The 22,949-nt window shown below is 57.4% G+C and overlaps 1 protein-coding gene across 3 annotated transcripts in view; it reads left to right on the top strand.

Annotated features, from left to right (window-relative positions):
• SLC45A4 (solute carrier family 45 member 4) overlaps window positions 1-22,949 on the top strand; it is a 72,193-nt gene that overhangs the window by 2,166 nt on the left and 47,078 nt on the right. Inside the window, exon 1 of one of the 3 annotated variants that reach the window (XM_066379598.1) lies at window positions 13,919-14,234. The exons of the other annotated variants lie outside the window; for them this stretch is intronic. The gene's annotated coding sequence lies outside the window, so the exon portion shown is untranslated. Of the gene's footprint in view, window positions 1-13,918; window positions 14,235-22,949 lie in introns of those variants that run through there. 3 annotated transcript variants of the gene reach the window in all.

Here is a 22,949-nt window from a genome sequence, read left to right as displayed (position 1 = left end):
GGCCGTGTTGTCTGAGGGGCCGTGGGGAGGAGGGCTGAACTGGTGCCTGTCGTGTCGGTCACTGTCCACATCCTCTCCCTCTTGTCGCGAGGCCCCAAAGCCCAGCCGCACATAGCCAGCAGGGGTGGTTTGTGACTCACAGCCTCACGGTTTGGCACTGGGTGAGGGTGACTGGTGAACGCTGTAGGTGGCAGACAACACCAAATTGCCAGTGCCCTCCTCGGAAACACCCCTGGCTGAGCTGAGCCTGTAATTTGTGGGGTTGGAATGTGCTGGAAGCCGTGTTCCTACTGTGGACAGGGAGGGTGTTGCTCCATACTGACCTTGTCTGGTTCCCCAGGGTTTTGTGACCCAAGGGGACTGCACCAATGAGGATGCATGCACTCAGCAGAGCACCGTTAGGTGGGTTGCCTTGACTCCAAGCAGGAAACATGAGAGCATTTTAGGTTGGCTGAGTGGAAATCTGACCAGAGAGGAGTGTGTAGAAGGCCTCCCAGGAGAAGGGCAGCCACGTAGAAAGGAAGGGGTGGGAGAGGACCCCGGAGCTAGCACTCCTGCTGTGCAGGGGCTCCAGCAGAGGCCCGCCCGCCCTCCCCTGCCATGCCCAGACAAGGTCCCCTTGTTTAGATTAGCTTAATTACCCCACCAAAATCAATGAACAAGGATCTTTTTAGCTGTGGAACTTTCAAAATGTGCTTCAAGTGGCCTTTTTAAATTTTTTTTTAAGGTATCAAATGCTAAACCTTTGTGAAATCAGGCACTTTCAGGGGACTGGGAGGCGGTGGACCTTTTTAACGTGCTTGCAGGAAGCTCGCTGCCTGAGTCAGAGGGAAGCTAGCCAGGGCAGCCGTTCCCTGTCCACACAACAGTCGCTTCAACCTAGTGCCGTTGGATTTGGGTGGTGGCAACACTGGAAATGTTTGGTGGGGGCAGAACAGTGTTTATGAACCTGTTTTTTGGCAAGTGACGTTTAGAGTAGGCATTTTAAGAAGATTAAAACATCCACAGACGTCAAGGGTGACGGCTTAATCCACTTACTTTTCTTTGCACCCACCCCGCCTCCGGCAGTGCTGGACCATAGCTAATGGGGGTGCCTGAAGCTGGGGCCTTCGGTGTGGTCACCTGTTGGGTGTGCTCATCTTGAGTTAAACCATCCCAGGCAGACCTCCGAGATGTTGTGGGTTCATCCAGACCATTGCAGTAAGACAAGTCATAACCTTTCTGCTGGTGGAGGGTCTGTGACCTCTATTAGAACAAAACAATAGCAGCAACACCTTCCAAATGCAGCAAAGCTGGGTCCTGAGACACTGTGGGAAGTGGTGACAGACGCCTGAGGGGAGAAGGGCAGTGAGCTCTGTTTGGCGGGTTTGGAACCTGAGGGGACATATAGGTTACAGGAGGTGGATACAGCGGCTGTACAGCCCCCCACCCCACCCCCATGAGGGTGCACATGGCGTTGGGCACTTTGCCCCCAGGAGCAAGAATGAGGGTGCTGGCCTGCCGCAGGCAGGGCCTCTCCAAGCCATGGGGGTTTGCAGAGCCTTTTCAAGTTAGTAAAGCATAGCTACCTTGCCCCCCCCCCCTGGCCTGACGCCCAGGAAGGGGAGCATTGTTCAGCCCCCCCAGGCCTTGGTGTTTGCATCCTCCAAGCCTGTCCCAGGGTTTCCTTCGCTGGCAGTGAGCGGGAGCCTGCATTCCTGAACCCGTGCCAGGAGGCACTTCTGCCTTCAGACGGGGCCTTCCACCTGGGCCGCTGGCGAACAGGACTGGGTGCTTTTGGTGTTTGCCCGAGGGTCTCTCCCAAGGTTTGCCTCTGAATCCTGGAGCCAGTCGGCTTGGTTGGTGACCAGATTCTGCCCATTTCAAAGAAAGGAAACTCTTGAGTGTAAAAGACATGGGAACAGTGTGCTCATCAGGCCCAGATGCAGTGCCATGCTAACTATCACTGCACAATTTTTTTTTTTTTTTTAAACAGGGACAGAGAGAGTCAGAGGGATAGATAGAGACAGACAGGAACAGAGAGATGAGAAGCATCAATTATCATTTTTCATTGCGACACCTTAGTTGTTCATTGATTGCTTTCTCATATGTGCCTTGACCGTGGGGCTACAGCAGACCGAGTAACCCCTTGCTTGAGCCAGTGACCTTGGGCTCAAGCTGGTGAGCTTTGCTCAAACCAGATGAGCCCGCGCTCAAGCTGGTGACCTCTGGATCTCGAACCTGGGTCCTCCGCATCCCTGTCCGACGCTCTATCCACTGCGCCACCTCCTGGTCAGGCTCACTGCACAATTTTAAGCGGCCACTTGGACAATGTTAGGCCAGCAAACAATAAATAAGCTCCTCGTTACCAACCTTTTAGTCATCGTTTTGGGAAAATACATTTATCCAGAAGAGTATGCTCCTTGGTTTGGAATGGGAAAGGAATGCTATTCCCTGAGTTATTTTGAGGGGAGGGGTTTGACCTCTCCATGCAAGAGGCGACCCCAGGGAGCTCCCACCGAGCGGGTAGAAGGCAGCGTGCTTGTCCTCACGACTGCTGGATTAGACTGTTGGATTACAGTGGTTTCAGAGTGATGTTGCCTTAAAGCAGTCATCTCCCCATATCTCTGCTTGTGTTCTGTAGAAAACTTTGAAAAACTATGAGCACAGTTTTAAGTTAACATCTAAACTTTCTCATGCCAATTTTATTTTTTTAAGATTGTATTTACTGACTTTGGAGAGAGAGAGGGAGTGAGATCGTAGTTGTTTCACTTTAGTTGTTGCTGATTGCTTCTCATATGTGCCTTGACCAGGCAAGCCTGGGATTTTGAACCAGCGACCTCAGTGCTCCAGGTCGATGCTCTATCCACTGCGCCACCACAGGCCAGACTTTCTTGCTAATTTTAAATAGCTAGAAAAGATGTAGTTTCTAGAATATTGTAAATATAGACATTTGAGATAACGATTCTTTTGCTCTCAAAAGTCTCTGGTATGAAATACTCTTGATTTGGGGTGCCCGCACCCTTTTAAATATTTGTTGTAACATGCATGTTTCCCTTTGCTACTTGAACTTGCATGTTTGCCCCGTTTTCCTCATGGAATTTTATTCTAAGGTCGTGTTCCTTTATGCTTGAGAGTCTTTTATTAATCATTGTTCACACTCCTCTGTGACAAAAGTACATACACACACACACACTTCCATTCAAAACACTTCTGTGATCATAAGACTGTGTTATCCCAATCCAGAAGAGTTTTTTGTCATTGTACGGAATTGATTACAGGAGCATAAATGCACCATTGATCTTGAGAAATAGTGCAGACCTTGCTTTATTGCTCATCTTAACAGTTGTGTTTTTAACAAGTTGAAGGCATGACCCTCCACCAGCAAACAGGCTAAACTCGCTTTGTTGAGACTTGATGGCAGTGGTCTAGCCCTGGACCTGCAGTGTCTCCCAGGTGCACCTGTAAATAATTACTAAATGCACAAGATGAAAATCTCTTGGATGGGGGTGTGTTCTCAAGAGCTGGGTGGGGGTCCAGTCAAGGTGCCTCAGGAAGGAATTATTGAGCTGCCTCGCCCTTGGTGCCAGCTACACCCTGTTGCCGCACACTCCAGGAGATGAGTGCCTCCTGCTGGCTGGGAAGGGAGAGGGTACAGGCGACCTTGGGTAGGGTCCTCTGGGGGCTGGACTTGCACGGGGACCTCTGGTACAGTTTGGTTTTAGGGTGAGGTAATAGGGACGTTGAAGGTCTGAGTGCCCATACCTGAGAACATGAGGAAGTCTTTTTTGCACACAGCTTGAAGTGCTTCCATCTGTTGTATCAGTGCACCTAGTGGGTGGGTGAAGCATTTGCCACTTTTGTTAAATTGGGACTTCAGTGTTAGTGTTGCTCCATTTGTCTTTAATAGTTTTTGCTTTTTTTTTTTTGTTTTTTGTTTTTTTTGCCTTTTTTTTTTTAGAGAGGGACAGATAGGGACAAAGGGAAAAGCAGAGAGATGAAAAGCATCAATTCTTTGTTGCGGCATCTTAGTTGTTCATTGATTGCTTTCTCATATGTGCCTTGACGGGGAAGGGGTGGCAGCTGAGTCAGTGACCCCTTGCTCAAGTCAGTGACCTTGGGCTCAAGCCAGGGACCTTGGGGTCATGTTTATGGTCCCGCACTCAAGCTGGCATCCTCGGGGTTTTGAACCTGGGTCCTCTGCATTCCAGGCTGACGCTCTATTCACTGCCTGGTCAGGCTGTCTTTAATAGTTATTGCATGTTTTCTCCATGTGCTGTGTTAAAGGGCAGCGGATGACACATCTCACAGATGTGCGCTTTTCATGCACGCAGTGCAACTTTACTTGGTTGAGTTAAAATGTAAGCCTATGGAATTGTGCCTTGAGTTGAACTTTAAATTGCCAGAAAGCTGTGTTAGAAGTAAAGACCTCAGGGTCTGGTTGTTAATTCGGGACAGGCTTCACCCTCGGGTCCAGTAAATCGGCCCCTCTGGTCTCTCTTCTCAGAGCAGCAGTCCTGGGGGAGGGCTGTTGGGGGGTCAGAGGTTCCAGGGGTTCAGGAGGCCCGACTGCCCAGGTGGGGGCCTTGCTCTCCCCAAGGTCCCCCTCAGGCCAGCTCAGCGCCCACCCCACTCTGTGGCTTTGGTCATGTGGGTCCACTGGAAGTTTCACCGGTCTTCTGGCGTCAAGCTGGCCATTAAGAGTCCACATAAGAGTGTGCCACTGTGAGCTTGGACTTGGTTTGGGGACAACACCTGTCCTTGGACTGTGAGGCGAGCCTTTGTTCCCAGGGATTGTGAAGCTGGGCGGTGCTCACACTAGCACGGGCTAGGATTTTGTGGTTTACCTGAACAGTGCCAGAGAGCCCTGGGCGGGGCGGCACAGCCCTTCCCACCCTGGGAGAGCAGGGAGAAATAGCCCTGAACTGTCATCTCCATTGGTCCCTAAAGCACAGGTTCTTATTTATAACCCCTTGGCATCTTGGACCTTGATACTTAACTCAAAGTGTCAGGTGCTTAAAACGAAGGCCTAGAGAATTGAAGGAGGAATGGGCACTCGGGGGCTCTGTACAGAGGGAGCCACTTGTTCTAGACCCCTCCCCGGGGGCTTACTCCTGTACGCAGACCCCCAGCCAGTGTTGCGGTCTGAACAGGAGGCCTGAAGGACCAGGACTGTGTAGAGCCCTGTGCACTGTGAGCTGGGAGCCCTGAAGGACCAGGACTGTAGAGCCCTGTGCACTGTGAGCTGGGAGCCCTGAAGGACCAGGACTGCGTAGAGCCCTGTGCACTGTGAGCCGGGAGCCCTGAAGGACCAGCACTGTGTAGAGCCCTGTGCTCTGTGAGCCGGGAGCCCTGAAGGACCAGGACTGTAGAGCCCTGTGCACTGTGAGCTGGGAGCCCTGAAGGACCAGCACTGTGTAGAGCACTGTGAGCTGGGAGCCCTGAAGGACCAGGACTGTAGAGCCCTGTGCACTGTGAGCTGGGAGCCCTGAAGGACCAGGACTGTAGAGCCCTGTGCACTGTGAGCTGGGAGCCCTGAAGGACCAGGACTGTAGAGCCCTGTGCACTGTGAGCTGGGAGCCCTGAAGGACCAGGACTGCGTAGAGCCCTGTGCACTGTGAGCTGGGAGCCCTGAAGGACCAGGACTGCGTAGAGCCCTGTGCACTGTGAGCTGGGAGCCCTGAAGGACCAGGACTGTAGAGCCCTGTGCACTGTGAGCTGGGAGCCCTGAAGGACCAGCACTGCGTAGAGCCCTGTGCACTGTGAGCTGGGAGCCCTGAAGGACCAGGACTGCGTAGAGCCCTGTGCACTGTGAGCCGGGAGCCCTGAAGGACCAGCACTGCGTAGAGCCCTGTGCACTGTGAGCTGGGAGCCCTGAAGGACCAGCACTGCGTAGAGCCCTGTGCACTGTGAGCCGGGAGCCCTGAAGGACCAGCACTGCGTAGAGCCCTGTGCGCTGTGAGCCGGGAGCCCTGAAGGACCAGCACTGCGTAGAGCCCTGTGCACTGTGAGCTGGGAGCCCTGAAGGACCAGCACTGCGTAGAGCCCTGTGCACTGTGAGCCGGGAGCCCTGAAGGACCAGCACTGCGTAGAGCCCTGTGCACTGTGAGCTGGGAACCAGGTCCCAGGCCCTGCACTCTTCTACCCTCTGCTGGATGGAGCCAGATTTTCGGGGCCGGCTGGGACGGCTTCCCGTCCTGTGCCCTGTAGTGTGCCCCTTGCCTGGGCGAAGGCCGCTCTGGTTTGGTGCGGGGCAGCTGTGAAGTTGAGGTCTCTGCTCGTAGATCTGCGGGCTCAGGCACAGCCTCACAGACAGGGCAGGGAAGCTGGGGCCTTCCAGGCATGTCCAGCTCAGCCTTGAGTTAGTCTGATGTCAAGTGTTTTTAATTCTCGTGCAGCTATGGAGGGCCCTGGGGCTCTCGGTCTTCAGCAGGAATGCTGCAGGGCCCGGCCTGGTGCAGCGAGCATTGGCCCCTAGCTGGGCCCTCTCTGGCTCTGCGTACCTGGCCCAGAAGCCCCCCCCCCCCCCCATTCAGGCTCCAGCCTCTGTGTTGTCACCTGGGGAGCACGATGCATATTTGTTCCCGGCCCTTGGCAGGCCCTGAGAAGTGACATACAGTGGGCCAGGTCCCGTGCAAGCACTGGGCCTCATTCTCTCCCGGCAGAACCTGGCGAGGGCTATGTCATAGCACCTCCACTTTGCAGAGAGAGAAGGGGGGTCCAGAGAGGTTTAAGTAACTTGCCCAAAGCCACACAGTAAGTGGCCCAGCCTGGGCGTGGGCCTGGGGTCCCACCTGTGGGTGTTGGTCTTTGCTAGAACTGTCAGGTGGGAGTATAGGGCTTTGGGGTACCCCTGCCCGTGGGAAAAGCTGGGTTCTAGAGGTGCGTCGAGGAAGTTTTTTTTGTTTTGTTTTTTTGTTTTTTGCAATTTGTGATAGTCTTTTTCCTTCAGTACTGTCACTGTGTGTGTGAAAAATACTGGTAACTTTTCGAAAGAAGTGATGTTTAGCACTAATAGAGTGCAGAGTAAAATTGGGACTGTTTTCAAGGAGTCACAAACTAGTCAGTGGCAGTTATGCTAGAATGTAAAAACACTGCATTCTGCCCCCTCCCCGGAGCAGGGGAATGGAAGTGTCCCCAGGGGCCGGCCCTCAGTGGCATTGTCACCCGCGACAGGTTATCGGCCTGTCCTTGGTCCCTTCCGACAGTTCGAGCAGCTTCAGCGGCGAGGCTGTGTGCCGATAACGGCCCGGCGGACGGTGTCAGTTCGTGGTTGTGAATAAAGATAGGTTTTTGATTAAGTCTTGTGGGTCTGTGGCAGAGGCTGGAGGCTGAAGGAGCTTGGGCCGTGGTTTCTGCCTACTTACGATACGGTTTTTAACAATTTCCTTGTGGATGTCCTCGTGATCCCTCAGAACCTAGTCCGTCTGGGGGTTTATTCCTGCCCACAGAGCCCAGCCTGGGCTTGGAGCCTGCAGGCCCACCGCCCCCACGGCACCGCCTCCTCCTGGCCACATGGCCAGCTGGGCAGCCAGAGGGAAGTCCTCGCCGCTCTGCGAAGTCCGGGGTGCTCTCGACTTCAGTAACCGGGGAGGGACAGGGCACCAGGTGGACTGCAGGTGCAGGGAAGACTGCAAAGGGGACAGTTTCTCAACTTCTTACTGAGGCCATTGCTGTGAGCTGAGCACCTTCAGCGTAAGCTCGGGCGGGTGTGCGTGCGTGTGTGTGCGCGCGCGCGCGCGCTCACGATTAGTTCTAATGAACTGAGTCACCCTGGAACCCAGCGATGTTGGGCTTTGCGTGTTTCTGTGCCTGGGGGTCACCTCCTCCCTGAGTGCTCCTGGGGTCCTCACGGCCTCACGGGGGTTGCACAAGTGCCTGCGTCTTTGACAGACACCCAAGTGTCTAGTGAGGCTGGGCTTTGTACGAACAGCCACTTGGATTCAGGGTTAACTTCTGAACCTGCCACCTGCTCGTACAGGAGCAGTGTACCCCCGTTTTACAGAGGAGGAAACAGGCCTGGAGATCTTAAGGCAGTGGTTCTCAAACATTTTGAAGTTGGGGCGCATTTAAAATCCTACAAATAATTGTAGACACACTATATACAAATTTCTGAGAAATATGTTATAATAATTAAGTCAAATATTAAAAAAAACTAAAGTCCAAGCGTGCTTTTATGGTAATTAAACCAAATAAATATGACAAAATTAAATTTATTCTGACATTAAAAAACATTTTTATGTTACATTTTTTTTTATTTTTTTTTTTTGTATCCAGAATGTCTTTATTGGGATGGTTCCCCACTCATCTTGATTTGGGGTGCTTCTAGTGCGGCTTCCTTCTGAGGAGCACCCTTCTGTACGCCTTGCTTTTCCACCTGTAGGGGGCAGAGGGTAGTGGAGCAGCCACACACAGAGCTGCCGTGTGTGCGTGGCTGAAGCCGGCAGTGGGTCTGCAGCGCCCGGCACCTCACCCTGGAAGAGGCGTGGGGCGCCTCACACCCTGGAAGAGGCGTGGGGCGCCTCACACCCTGGAAGAGGCGTGGGGCGCCGCACTCGACGCGGCTGCCGTGTCCTCTCTCCTCTTCTGGAGGGCTGAGGGAGGTCCTCAGCGAGAGGTATGTCGTGGGAGGGTCGTCACCAATGGGTTAAAAAATAAAAAAAAAGACAAAATGTTATCTTTTTATATAGATAGATGCATTCTTAGTAAGATTTAGTAAATTCAGCAGGCCCAGCACGAATGTGTTCTTTCATTCTTGTGTTTATGAGAAACATGAGCCTGATGTGTCCTAGCGATTTCTTCAATGTTTGGGCATCTATTTGAAAGGCAAAACTCTCATTTCCTCGTCAATACATTGAAGAATTCCTCTCTTTTTACTCTTAATTGTGTTGAGTGCAGAAAACCCCTACCATCCATATCATCTTAACTTTACACCAAACAAAAGGATAGAAGAAACTTGCCTCCCGTCTTTCTGGGGAACATGGGGGTAGTGTAAACTATCCAGCACTACAGCTTAACAGCCTTTTGCAACCTAATCAGGCAAGTGAGGTGGGGGTTGGGCAGACTTATCAGCTTACAGCCAATTCCCCACACCTCTGTCCCCCCAAAATCTAAACTCCAAAAACCCTGTTGGTTTGTTGGTCCCCAGCAGGCACTTCTTTCTCTGGGATACCATAGGGCACACCTGGAAATCTTCTAGGGCGCACACTTTGAGAACCACTGCCTTAGGGACTCCATCTGGGATTTTCTCCCGTGTGAATGTCTTTGCCAGAGAATAAACCAGGGACGGGGGAAGAAGCAAAGCCGTTTCAGCCCAAGCAGAGCGGGGACAGAGGAGGAATTAACACACGCACCAGAGCGGTGGTGACGTGCTTTTCAAATCCGCGGGTGATTGCTACCACCTCTGCACAAGGCTGTTCAGGGAGGGTTTCTTGGAAGTGGCGATTCTTATAAGCCTGATTGTCAGAGCCTGAGGTGGTGGTTGTTCCTCTGGAAGGTGGAGGTGAGGAGCGCCCTCAACTGCATCTGTTTAAATAAGTGACAGCCCCACCTGGGTTGCCACCAATGATGGAACCAGGGAAAGGGCACCACGGAGCTGGCTGCTGGCCTTGTCAAAGGGGTGGCACTCGGGTGTACCTCAGGTGTGGGGCTGACCGGTGTGGAGTCCTAGAACTGGTCTCAGAGTCTTCCAGCCTGAGAGAAATCCTCTGCGCTCAGTGCCTGGACTGCACGCTCCGAGTGACATCCATATGACATCCGTATGACATCCTGCCGAGTGCTTCAATGGAAAAGGAGCTGCCCTCAGCTCTGGGTAGATGCGACCTAGGTGCGTTTGTGGAGGGACTGACCAGGCCCCCAGCTGGACACTGGCACATGGCCAGAAGTCCTACTGGGCTACAGTGGGACCTGCGGTGGCTGCTCAGCATGGGTCCCCGGAGGTTTTTAAGTGGGGAGTGTGTCTCGAGCCCAGCTGGGCCCTGCTGGTTGGCCTGGTGGAGCACTGTGGTGACACCTGGGCCGTGGAGGAGGACGGGGAGGAGGGGCCGTGGAGGAGGACGGAGAGGAGGGGCCGTGGAGGAGGACGGGGAGCCTGGCCCGGGGGCTCAGAAGCCTGCTGGGCAGAGCTGGGCCTGGCCCCTTCTTTTTGCCACAAGCTGGTCTTAAGCCCAGAGCCAGGATTTCTCAACTTTTCTTTGAAGTATTTTTCTTTTGCAGATTTCACCCGGGAAAGCTCTTATCTAGATTTACATTTCAAAAACAAATTGCACAAGTTTTCTGTGTGAAGCATTTATCCCCTCCCACACACATACACACTGGAACCTAAGCCCAGAGGTGACACAGGAGGCTGTCTGCAGTGGAGTGTTGTGGTTACTTCTGGTGCTTTGTGCCGTGCCGTGCGGTGGCCTGGCTCTTCCCCTGCCACCGTGCGTGTCACGGAAGCAGGTGGCCGTCTTTCCAGTGACTGGTCAGTTTGGCCTCCATGGCTCATTCCGGTGGATTGGCCTCTGTGTCCCTCCTTCTCGCAGCGTCCCCCAGTGGTTGTCTGATAGCATTTCTGGTGGTTCTGTGTTGCTTGTACCTGAGAGCCCACGGGCCTCCTGCTGAGGGTCCTGGAGCCCCGAGTCTGCCCCCCGCCCTGCTGGCTGGCTTCTGTCCCAGGTTGCTGTTGCAGACTGAGCACCAGCTGACCGCGAGCTTGTTGGGTCAGCTCTTCCTGGCTGTGCAGAGTGCGGTGTCTGCCCCTGACAGCCTCGGTGCCCGGGTGACTGTGGGCCTGGGGTCAGCTCTTCCTGGCTGTGCAGAGTGCGGTGTCTGCCCCTGACAGCCTCGGTGCCCGGGTGACTGTGGGCCTGGGGTCAGCGTCTGGAGGTTGGTCACTCTTTATCTGTGGTGTCCTGTTGCCAGGAAGCAGGTGGCCCTCACAGGTCGACCAGAGAGAGTCAGAAAGGGCCACCTGAAGGGTGGACAGGGGTAAAGGACACCAGGGTGGAGGGCCCGGCTGTCCTGGGAGTCTCTTGCCCTAAGGCCTAGGGGCCTGAGGGTTGAGCAGGCACTGGGCGAAGGGGCTGCGGGGAGGGCTGGCCGGTTAGGCCTTCACTGTGTCTGCCCTGCACTCCGCTGCCCAGTGTGGCCGGAGTGTGCCTGTCTGTGTGACCAGCCGCTTGGCTTTCTGGCTACCCAGCGTGGCTTCCTGTTTGGGGGGAGCGGATGGCTATGGGTTTATGGTAACTTGGGGTCTTGAAGAGGGGGCCACTGGAGCTGAGAAACGCAGGCCGAGTGGGCGTGGCTCAGTGTGCCCAGGTCCCCGGCACACGGCCTCTTGCTCCTTTCCTGGGGCTCCTGTTGTCGCCTGGGCAGCCTTGGATTAACCCGAGGGCAGTCTGAGCTCCCAGCAGCAGTGCCTGTGGCAAGTGCAGAGAGGGCTGGACGAGGGGGCAGGCTCGTTTGCTCCGAGTCTGATCCCCAGGACCAGTGCCAGGCCAGAGGAGGACACGGGAGTGCTCGCGGCCCCTGGACCCTGCCTGGACCCTGTGTGCACTCAGTGTGCTGAGCGGATCGAGGTTTTATCTGGAGTGCGGCTCATGTTTTGGTTATGAAACGTGAGACCAGTGTCGCTGACCTGGTTTTTACCTCACTCCGTCTTGCTACAGCTTGGTTTGTCCTGGGTTGCTTTTCAAAATGAATGAGCTAAGACTGCATACAGAAGGTTCAAAACATGCTCATTATCACCCCGGCAGCCAAGTAGTAACATTCCCCCGGCCAGGCCACCCCTGCCTGCCTGCCTGTTTTATCTGACAGAACGCCAGTCATCTTATTTGTAATTGTTCTTATTTTTGTACATTCCTTTAGGACAGTTCTAGAAACAGTGGCTGCTCTTTGGTTTCTGATGTTAACTGTTTCATGAGGCCCAGAAAACGGCTCTGGAATAAGTAAGCTAGGCTGGGCTGACCCTTCCAGTTTTTACTAACTTTAGAATCTATCTTTCTATTATTATTTATTTGTTTTAGCTGCCTTTTTAATTTTTTTGTATGAACCTAAATTGCTCAACTCAGTTCTAAAGGAAACTACAAAAGGAAGGACCGACTTTTTTAAAAATTATGAAAAGATTACGTAATAACCCATCTCAAGGCAAAAATTCCTTCCCTCGGTCGCGTGACCCTGCTGTACACAGCCCTCCACCCGTTCCTCTAACTGTAGCTCTTAACCTCTTGGGTCGTGGATTCCTTGGAAAATCTGGTGAAAGCTCTGGGCCTCTTTTCCCATAAAAATGCAGGAAGATCCCATTTTTTGTATACTTTGGGGAACGTTCATGAGTCTTCTGACACCCATCCGGGGGTGCTCCTCCCCAGCTGAGGAAGCCTGTCCTGGAGCCGAAACAGCGGACCCTGTGGGCTGGGCGCCTCCTCTGGGCTCTGGAGGGCAGGGAGCTGGGCCGCAGTCTGAGCGGGTGGTGCTCTGGGAGCCCCAGAAGCAAGGGGGCTGGGGCTGGGGCTGGGGCTGGAGCTGGAGCTGGAGCTGGGGCTGGAGCTGGAGCTGGAGCTGGGGCTGGAGCTGGGGCTGGGGCTGGAGCTGGGGCTGGGGCTGGGGCTGGGGCTGGGGCTGGAGCTGGGGCTGGGGCTGGCCGGGGGCTGGGGCTGGAGCTGGAGCTGGAGCTGGAGCTGGGGCTGGGGCTGGGGCTGGGGCTGGAGCTGGAGCTGGGGCTGGCCGGGGGCTGGGGCTGGCCGGGGGCTGGGGCTGGGGCTGGGGCTGGGGCTGGAGCTGGAGCTGGAGCTGGGGCTGGGGCTGGGGCTGGGGCTGGGGCTGGAGCTGGAGCTGGGGCTGGCCGGGGGCTGGGGCTGGAGCTGGGGCTGGAGCTGGAGCTGGGGCTGGCCGGGGGCTGGGGCTGGCCGGGGGCTGGGGCTGGAGCTGGGGCTGGGGCTGGCCGGGGGCTGGGGCTGGAGCTGGGGCTGGAGCTGGAGCTGGGGCTGGCCGGGGGCTGGGGCTGGCCGGGGGCTGGGGCTGGCCGGGGGCTGGGGCTGGAGCTGGAGCTGGGGCTGGCCGGGGGCTGGGGCTGGAGCTGGGGCTGGGGCTGGAGCTGGGGCTGGGGCTGGAGCTGGGGCTGGAGCTGGGGCTGGGGCTGGAGCTGGAGCTGGGGCTGGGGCTGGAGCTGGGGCTGGAGCTGGGGCTGGGGCTGGGGCTGGGGCTGGGGCTGGGGCTGGGGCTGGGGCTGGAGCTGGAGCTGGGGCTGGGGCTGGGGCTGGGGCTGGGGCTGGAGCTGGAGCTGGGGCTGGCCGGGGGCTGGGGCTGGAGCTGGAGCTGGAGCTGGAGCTGGGGCTGGCCGGGAGCTGGGGCTGGAGCTGGAGCTGGGGCTGGGGCTGGAGCTGGAGCTGGAGCTGGAGCTGGGGCTGGCGCTGGCCGGGGGCTGGGGCTGGCCCCTGAGGAGCGTGTCAGAGATAAACCCTAAGGGTGGTGGTGGTTGGTGTTCTCTGTGACCACGATTAGCAGCAACTACCCTTGGGACTTGGGGCATCTGTCTCAGGCACTAAGGAGGCGGAATGCCGCCCAGGGTGACGGATGCAGGGCTGTCATGATGGTGACATTGGGATGCTCCGCTTTACTTTGTGGGAAAATGTAGGGTAGTTAAAATTAGCAGCGAGAGCCACAGAGTCAAGGTTGTCCAAAAGAACTGAGCAATGTCACATTGAGATAAGACTTGGGAGTGGCGGGTGGAATTCCTGCTCCCCAGCCTGCCGGGCAGAGAGGGCCCTTGGCTAGCTGCGGGCTCAGAGGAGCTGGAGGGTCAGTGTGGGGCTGGAGACCAGGCTGGCAGACCCCTCCGGCACTCCCTGCCAGCCCCCCCTGAGGCTCCCTCTGCAGAGGCCACTGCCCTGGGGACCCTGCGGCTCTGCCCGTGGCCACCTCGTTCCTCCGGAGACAGGACCCGTGATCCGGCTCCTCTGGGGACCCTGCGGGGCTCTGCCCGTGGCCACCTCGTTCCCCCCGAGACAGGACCCGTGATCCGTCCCAGCCCTGCTCCTCGGGGCTCCTCGGGGCATCGGCAGCAGGCTTGCTGGCAGCGGGGGCTCTTCAAGCCAGGAAAAACCCGGAGTCCCGCCCATTTGTAGGATCACCTCTTCGCATTCTTTCAGTAAAGAGGACGCAGCTTTAGTGGGAGCGGTTCCTGGAGATTCTCGGAAACCTGCTTGTGACCCGTCTCAGCCCCAGTGAGGACAGTCCTTGTCCCAGTGGGCAGTCACGAGTCCGCTGAAGTCACTGTGAGTCTGCGCTTTGCTCTAATGGCTGTTCGTTCTGTGTGGAAGGTGAAGTAAGGACTGTTTTAAACTAAGGGGTTTGATCAGGCCACGTTTGAATCTCTTCCAGAAGGCGGAGCACGCACAGCCCCCCTTGTCCGTGGGACCGCGTGTGTGCGCGCTCACGCCCCATCAGCCTGCCCCCCCCTCCCCCCCGCCCGCCTCTCTCGCTTACCGACTCCCATCTCTGACCTAGCCCTCAAGTCCCGGGTGTCTGTCCAGCTGCCTGCCGGCCACCTTCCTGCTGTGTGGGCCGGAAGCTTCCCGTAACCCTCTTAGTTCTTCTGTCTGGTGGAGTAATTCGGGCGACAAGTAGCAGGTGAACAGGAAGGAGAAAGTCAGGTTGTGATGGGTGTACATGAGGAATTCACACAAGCATGGAAATTCCAAAAACACTGAAGCAAAATTGGGTAGATATGTCATTTGTGAGAACATTTAAAAAGGGGGTGGGGGATTGGGTCTTAGATTTCAAAAGTGAAGGTGGGCACTTGACAGGTAGCCCAGAGAGTGGCAGACAGCATCCCCGCTGGGCAGCCCAGGGGCTGTGGGACTCTGTGTGTGTGTGTGTGTCTGTGTCTATGTGTGTGTGTCTGTGTGTGTGTGGGGGGGTCAGCCCAGGAGCTGTGGGACTCTGTGTGTGTGTGTGGGGGGGGGTCAGCCCAGGAGCTGTGGGACTCTGTGTGTGTGTGTGGGGGGGGGGTCAGCCCAGGGGCTGTGGGACTCTGTGTGTGTGTATGTGGGGGGGGGGTGATAAAGCCAACAGGCCCCTGCTTGGGTCCGGCCTGCCTCTTTTTAAGGTGAAAACGCTTAAGGTGATTATGCTCCCAGTCCTTTCCTGAAGCAGGATTTTCTGTCTGAATCTCTTTAAGATGGAAAGGGGAGGTTTAAAAGAAACCAAACCCTCCTTGAGTTTGCTGGGCTTTGATTTCAGCTGGCAATAATCTGCATGCCCGCATGGCACATTCCTGGGACACTTGACACCCACACCACAAAACAAGACCCTTCCCCTCCCATTCCTGCCACCTTCCCAGCCCCCTGGTGACACTGTGTTAACCCGCTCTGGGGGGGGGGGGTGCCCCAAGCTGGGCTGTGGTGGTTCTCCTTCCCAACCAGCAGCTTAGCCTTTGTGCCTTAGTTTCCTCACCCGTAACCGTGGTACTGATCCCTGCATTGGGCTCTGGTGAGGCTCGAGTTGATACGTGATGATGTACAATAGTCGCCGGCCCCTGGAAGTCCACCTGGAGCTTCAGCTGCTGCTGTACCCTCGGGGACAGCGCCGTCCCGTGGGGAACGGAGGGCTCTCTGCTGGAGGTTGGCGGGTGTGCCCTGAGCAGTGGGAGAGGCAGAGATCTTGGAGGGGGCGACAGAAGGCCAAGTGGGGCTGAGCAGAAGACGCAGGGCTGGAGGTGGCTGTGGGCACTGGCTGGTGATGCCCGCCCGGAGCAGAGGACACAGGGCTGGAGGTGGCTGTGGGCACTGGCTGGTGATGCCCGCCCGGAGCAGGGGCCGCAGGGCTGGAGGTGGCTGTGGGCACTGGCTGGTGATGCCCGCCCGGAGCAGGGGCCGCAGGGCTGGAGGTGGCTGTGGGCACTGGCTGGTGATGCCCGACTGGAGCAGGGGCCGCAGGGCTGGAGGTGGCTGTGGGCACTGGCTGGTGATGCCTGCCCGGAGGGCCACTTGTTCTGCAAGCGCTGTTGAGTCCAGAGCCGTCCTGAAGGGAAGAAGCAGGTGGGAGCATGTGGTTCTAGTGGGCGTCGTCACGGCACGTTGGTTCCTCACATGTGCAAACTGGCTGCTGGGGGGGGCACAGATGAACGGCTGGGTGGGGGGCTAGTGAGCCACTGGTTTGCGGGAAGAGGAGTGGAGATCTGGTTGGAGAGTTGGATTGCTTTGGAGTGCTGGGAGCAGTGGGATAGAGTGGTGGCAAGTCAGAAAGGAGCTGTTGAAGTAGTGTGCACTTTGACCTGGATGGGACCCGCCTGTAGGCAGGACGGTGGGAGAAAGGTGACTGCAGGGTCCCACACCTCTCACGGCTGTGCACCGTGCACCCTGTCCGGGGGCTCGTGTGTCCCATAGACTGTGCTCTGGGAGACCTGAGACCACCTGTTCGCTGGAGCCACGAGCGCAGGAGATGCCAGCAGTGAGGTCTGGCCACCACTCAGTGACAGGTCCCCCAGCTGAGTGGCCTTTGGCCCAGCAGCAGCTTGTTGCTCTTACAGGAGGGTAGTTTGGTGACAGATGGCAGTGAACCTTTTATGGCCTAAATTTCTTTCTTGGTAGACATTTCAGATGCCCAAAAAAGTAACCTTTGTAATCAAATACATAAATAATTTTTATATTTGTAGTTAACTGCGTTTCATTTGTTGTTCAACCAGCTAGGCCAGAATGCCAGCATCCTGGCTGGGGAACTCTTTCTTGGAGGGAATTTGGAATCCAGGTGTACCATGAAGGCTTGGAGGAGGGAGGCCAGGAAGGTGGTTCTGTGTGGGCAGGGCAGCCCACCGTCCTTGCCTGCATGTAGGTTGTTCCCTCTTGAGCAGGGGTCCCCAAACTTTTTACACAGAGGGCCAGTTCACTGTCCCTCAGACCGTTGGAGGGCCGCCACATACAGTGCTCCTCTCACTGACCACCAATGAAAGAGGTGGCCCTTCCGGAAGTGCGGTGGGGGGCCGGATAAATGGCCTCAGGGGGCTGCATGCGGTCCGCGGGCCGTAGTTTGGGGACACCTGCTCTTGAGAAGACCATTCTGCATCCAGGTGACCTCACCTACCAGGCAGGCCACCAGGGCAGCTGAGTCATGATGCTGTAAATTATATCCGCAAGGAAAAGTCTGTCAGCTGTGGTTATGTCTTCGCCCTCTTAACCTCAGTCCTGAAGCACGAGCGATGTGTGCTGAGTGTAGAGTGTGTGTCGCAGGCTTTGCGCCGGCCCTGCAGGCCTGTGCTGGAATGAGTGCCCTTGGCCTGTGTTTTTTAGGACGAGGATTAAAGCTTGTGGAAGACAAGGACAGGTGCTCTGTCCCCACCCGGCCATCTGGCTGTCTGTGTTCTTGGGGTCCCGCTTTGCTGCCTCGGGCTTTCCGGTGCTCTGTCCAGGGGTGCAGCCCTGACTGAAGGTCGAGCCCTGTGCAGGCCGTGGTGACCCAGTCGTGGAGATGTCACTTTACGTTGTCTGGCGGTTTGTGAAGAGCGGCCACTTCTGCTTTCCTTGTGGTCTCGCTGGGGGTGGGGGAGGCCTGCTCATGCCAGGACGGACCGGTCTCTGGGCACGCTGCAGGGGCAGGCTCAGCGGTGCCCCCTCGCCGTGCCTCAGGGGGAAGCTTGCTCTTGCACTGCCCCCTGCTCTCCCCTGTTCTGGAAGGGATCGCCGTTGGTCTGAGTACAGAGTGTGCTCAGAGGTGCGAGGGAGGTGCCTGTGCCGGTGCATCTGCTGAGCCCCCCGGGGCGGGTGCTCCTCCCAGGCTGTCGGCTCCGGGGGGCCCAGCAGGAGGGCTCCAGGGAGGACAGGCTGCCTGCCGGTGCCCACACCAGCAGTTCCTCTGTCCCCAGTCCCCTTCCAGAAGGGAGAGGGAAGGAAGAGGAGGTAATGAGCTCTGACCCACGCCTTCCTGGCGGCCGGGCGGGGTCCCAGCGCCGTGCCCCTGGAGAGCTGGAGCCCGCCTGTCGTCCTCACACCCTTTTTGAGGTGGCTCTTCTCACCGGGGAGTATGGGGCTGTGGGTGACAGGGCTCCCCAGGGGGGCAGCAGCTTCCCCAGGCCGACTGTCCGTCAGTCTCCCGTGCTGACTGTGCACAGTCAGGGATGGGGAGGAGCCCCCAGGGACCCCCAGGCCGCCCTGTCTGTGACACCCCCCTTCATGCTGATGCGTAGGTGTGTTCTGAGAAGCAGTGTCTTAGGGACACATAGCTATGGACTGACATGGGGGTGTCTAGAAGTGCTGAGGGTGCTCCCTTTTGAACTGTTGCTCAGACCCATCCTTGCATGTCCTCAGGTTCTCTGGGAAAGACGAGGACCTCACGTTTGTGGCCATCCTGGACCTGAGAGCCATGGCCGAGGGAGAGGGCGCCGGTCCTGCTCATCAGTGTCCAAACTGACCTCTGCCGCCTCTGTGGGCCTCTCTCTGTCTTGTTGCTCTGTGTTTTCCCACTGGGGTCTGTGCACAGCTTCGGGAAGGGTCTTCAAGGGACCACAGTGCGCTGACCAGAGTGCTGGCCTCCCAGGGCTTCAGGGGCGAATCTATTGGCTGCGAGTTGCTGTGGTGGGACTTCAAGCCCGGGGGGGGGGGTCCCATCTTCCCATAAGGCCCTTCTGTAGGAGGACGGGTCATGCTCCGGCCTGGGCCAGGCCAAGACCTGTCACCTGAACAGGGACTCAGTGATGGGTCCCGAAGGTGGAGCGGTGGGTGCAGCTGGAAGAGAAATGGGGGCTGCATTGTTCCAGGGCAGGCGAGGACGGCCGCGACGAGGCGTGGGCTCAGCTCAGATGTTCCGAGGGAGCCTGGAGGTGCCGTGACCAAGGATGGCGGGTGGGGACACAGTGCGGTGGCTGTGTGGCTGCCGTTACAGGAACCGGCATACCCTTCACACTCACAGGGCTGCTGGCCCGGGGCTGGGCCAGGGTGGTGGTTGGGCCCCTTTTCTCATTCTGTGCTGGCCTTCACAGGACACCTGTTCTGGCACAGGGGCCCGTGCTGGGGCCTGGGCACTGGTGGACAGAGACCCCCACTGCTCAGGGGGCATGTTTCCTTCTGGGGTGAAAGGTCCCAGGGTGGGGAGGGTTTGCCCCCAGGAGTACCCACTGAGCGAGCAGGAGGCTCCCGTCCTCACTCAGGCTTTTCACAGGGCGGGGCAGAAGCAGCCAGCGTGGTGCTGGACGGGTTTCCTGTCCCCTAGGGGAGCTCTGCTATAACCAAATAAACAGAAGAGAGTTACTTTGGGCCACTGGCCAGATGAGAAATGTTTTGGATCTGGTAACCCCTCTCTGTGGGTCACTACTCACTGTAGAAGGTTCTGACCCGTATTCCATTTCAGAATAGGAGGGACAGCTTATTTTTCAGAGCGGCAAATAAGGAAAAGAATGAAGTATCTTGGAGTCTGTCTCCAGAGGCTCCCCCGGGAGGAACGTTTTTATAGACACCAGACGTCCCAGCCCGGGCCAACTTTCCGTCCCGACATGACGGGGGTGTGCCCGAGCGGGTCCTCTCACGGCCAGCAGCCAGGCCTGCCGCCGCAGCACACCTGCCCGTGGCCCTGTGCCCAGGCCTGTGGGCTCGCCCGGGACTGCTCACGGTCGGCAGTGCGTGTGGCGGGCCGGGCCCGGGCGGAGTGCTCACAGGCGTCACTGAGAGCCGCGAGGAAAACGTTACATCCACGAGGGGAGAGCTCCGAAAAGACATCCAGGCCGCCTCTTTCTGTCTCGCTAAGGGCCCCGCTTCCAAGGAGCGTGCTCGTGATCCCACAGCTGAAACGGCCTTACCCAGAACGGGCGTGCTGGGCCGTGCGGACGGTGTGCGGCTGTCTGCCTGGCCACACGGCTCCTGTGTCTTCGAGCTGCAGGGCAGTGGAGCCGACTGCCTGCAGGCCCTCTGGGGCCCTTCCCTGGTGGCCCCGGGACCTCCCTCAAGTGCAGGCCGAGTTAGAGCTGATGTTGACTCCTGGAATTTCTGGAGAAGTAGAGACATTCGAGGTTGTGACATGGAGAGCTTCCTCATTTGTCCTCCATTCTGCCTTCTGCTCCCACAGGCGCTGGGCTGGAAGCTGTCGATGGGCTGGGTGGGAGGCTCAGGGGGCACTGGCTGCGGGTCTGCCTGAAGGCCCTGCATCAGCTTAGGGTGGGGTGTCGCGGGATGGTAAGGTTGTAGGGCACAGTAGCGAGGCTTGTGACAAGCTGTGGACACAGCAGACGAAGATAGCAGATGTTCCAGGGGTGGTCGGGCCGCTCTATGAAGCCTTTCTCTACCTGTGGCCTTGGCCAGGAACACCTGCTGGCCACCCGGCCTGGGTGGAGGTTGGCTGACAGTTCTGCTCAGGGTCTGGCACCGCTGCACCTGCCGGACTGGGCGGGAGGCTGTGCTGAGTCCCGCAGACTCTGTCCCACCACCTTGAATCCAGTCTCGCCCAGCACGTCCCACTTGCCGGCGCCCGGGCAAGAAGTTGCCTTGGAGCTGTAGGAGGAGCGTGAACTAGCTTGGTCCCCAGACTTGTGTCCACTTATCCTGGCACCAGTGGAGCTCAGCCGGCTGCTGCAACATGGTCTCAAATCTCAGCAGCTGCCTCCACAGGAAGGTGGCCGACTTCTTGGAGGTTGTCTGTTGTTTGTAGCTGTGGCCTTGGACAGTGACTAGGACACGTCTGCTGACTTGGAGGGGTGAGGGGACCAGAGTGGGAGGGGCTGAGCTAAGCACAGAAGCCCCAGTTCCCTTCATGCCCTGGCTGTCCTCATGCTGGGAGAGTAGGAAGGGGTCCTGAATGTCAGCCACCAGGAGAGAGTGGGACAGGACTCGAGGTGGAGGCGGGACAGCCTGGAGAATGGGGAGGGGCCACAGGCTTAGGACCAGTGTCATTGGTCACAGGTGTACAGGGGGGGAGGGGCCGCAGGCTTAGGACCAGTGTCATTGGTCACAGGTGTACAGAGTGGGGAGGGCCCGCAGGCTTAGGACCAGTGTCATTGGTCACAGGTGTACCGAGTGGCGTGTGTCGTGGGCTGACAGGCGAGCACAGGTGAGCGTGCGCCACGGCTGTGTGTGTGCGCACAGAGCTCCCTGATCCCAGGTCAGGGCAGGGAGCCTCCAGAAGCTTTGAGGACGCCAGCATGGTGGCAGCTGGTGTCAGGGTCACTCAGCATCGTTGTTGCCAGGAGGTCCTGGCTCCCCGCTTGTTTTCTCTGAGGTTTGGGCTGGGCAGGACCATCTCTGAGCTCCTCCCAGCCTTCAGGGTCATTGGCCTGGACCTTGGTTATTGCCAGATGAGTGTCCTGTGTCCAGAGGAGTTGTGCCGGTTGTGACGTTTGCTTCAGGCTTTCTGAAGATCCAGCTGACCCGGACCAAGTCTGTGCCCCTGCCCTGAACAGATGGCCGCACCCAGGCCTCCACACCCTGGGTTTGCTGTGCGCACCTCCGCCTGCAGAGTGGATGAGTTCCCTGTGCTTTCCACGGGGGGTGTCCCCATCGCCAGGAAGTGCCAGCCCCTGCGGAAAAGCCAGTCTGCCCCATGTGCGGCTGGGCTCCTGACTGCAGGTGTCTCCCTTTCCTCTGGCCCATCTTTCTCTGGCTTTGCATGTAGGTGAGAAGTTTTCCTTAACTCTGCTATGCCCCAGTTTTAGGTGCCTCAGTGGGGGGAGGCCCTGTCCTAGACCATGAGGTGCTGTGTCCATGTTGCTCGCCATCTGGCCTGCTTGTCCGCACGCCTGTCTCCCTGGTTGACTCCCGTCCCCGTGGGTCAGTGTCCCCAGTTGCGGGGGGCACTGTGCAGAAGACAAAGCCGTCCTGTGACAGGTCTGACAAGCTCTGGACTGTCCACAGGGGCACAGCAAGCGACACTTAGTGTCTGATCACTGAGGAGAAGCACTTTAACCTACATCTTTGTTTTTGATTATTATTATTTTTTTTTTTTTTTTGTATTTTTCTGAAGCTGGAAACGGGGAGAGACAGTCAGACAGACTCCCGCATGCGCCCGGCCGGGATTCACCCGGCACGCCCACCAGGGGGCGATGCTCTGCCCACCAGGGGGCAATGCTCTGCCCCTCCAGGGCATCGCTCTATCGTGACCAGAGCCACTCTAGCGCCTGGGGCAGAGGCCAAGGAGCCATCCCCAGCGCCCGCCCGGGCCATCTTTGCTCCAATGGAGCCTTGGCTGCGGGAGGGGAAGAGAGAGACAGAGAGGAAGGAGGGAGGGGGGTGGAGAAGCAGATGGGCGCCTCTCCTGTGTGCCCTGGCCGGGAATCGAACCCAGGACTTCTGCATGCCAGGCCGACGCTCTACCACTGAGCCAACCGGCCAGGGCCCCATCTTTGTTTTTTAAAAAGTTATTTCTGTTAGTGGTTGCTCTGTGTAAACCTTCAGGAAACCAATGCGTTGTCTTGACTAGCTGACTCTTCGGGGCCTTCAAACAACACGCGAGCTTGTTCTGTGACCCATCCACGGTGAGACTGCCCTCTACTCTGCCGTTCTCTCTTAGGGCCGAGTCCTGAAACTGGACCACATATCCCGGTGTGGTGGAAGGAAGGACTTGATTCACTCAGGAAGTTTCCAGCAGTGTGTTACTGGAATGTCATCGGGCGTGGCTGCCATCCGCTCCAGTGAGGGCCCTTTACTGAGGCCATGCTTCGTTTGGGCACTGGGGTGGTCATCTGGGTCACTGAGTCCTCAGAACAGTCTTGTAGGGGTGGTCCCATTTTCCAGTGGGGAACCGAGGGTGAGTATGGAGTCACAGCTGTAGGAACACGTTTGTGACTCAGACTTGACTGTCCGTTCTTCTACACCACTTTCTGCAGTCAGGTTAGGGAGCCTGGCTCCTTTCAGAGAAACTACTTTGTTTCAGGAGGCACCTGGGAAGGAGAAGGGCGTGGCTGGGAAAACAGGCTGGGAGGCGGGTCCTTGGATGTGGTCTTGTGGGACCCTGGCTGAGCTTGACCTCCCCCCACCCCCATGAACCCAGGGGCTGCTCTTGTTCTCACTGAACTG

Source organism: Saccopteryx leptura, chromosome 3, assembly GCF_036850995.1.
Source record: "Saccopteryx leptura isolate mSacLep1 chromosome 3, mSacLep1_pri_phased_curated, whole genome shotgun sequence".
NCBI lineage: Eukaryota > Metazoa > Chordata > Mammalia > Chiroptera > Emballonuridae > Saccopteryx > Saccopteryx leptura.
This window is presented reverse-complemented; position numbering and strand designations above follow the sequence as displayed.